This window comes from Uloborus diversus, chromosome 8 (genome assembly GCF_026930045.1).
Source record: "Uloborus diversus isolate 005 chromosome 8, Udiv.v.3.1, whole genome shotgun sequence".
Taxonomy (NCBI): Eukaryota; Metazoa; Arthropoda; class Arachnida; order Araneae; family Uloboridae; genus Uloborus; species Uloborus diversus.
In genome coordinates, this window is record NC_072738.1 from 65,518,614 (window position 1) to 65,519,028 (window position 415).

Here is a 415-nt window from a genome sequence, read left to right on the forward strand (position 1 = left end):
TTTATTGCGCTTACCCATAAAAGAGCTGTACATTTCATCAAAATAAAGAGCAAATATTCAGCGCATTTTTGCTCCGTTCTTGCTATCGTAATTTAGAATTATAAAAAAATATGGATATATATTCTATTTAACTCTGCAAATTTTGTGAAAATAAACCGAAATTTCGGATAAATGGAAGCCGGATAAACAAGATTCTACTATATGCCCGTGTGGTTCATAAAATTCATGCAATTAAACAAGAATCTGACATATTACGAGTCTTGCTAGGGTGTATTGTCGGCCACTGTTGAATTGCCCATGTATAGAAAGGAGAAAAACATAAAATCTGAGTTGCGTAAATATGCCACTAAAATATGCAAAATTGAATGAATGTTTTAGCAGAAAAATAAAAGGAAAAGAAAATGCATTTGTTCAA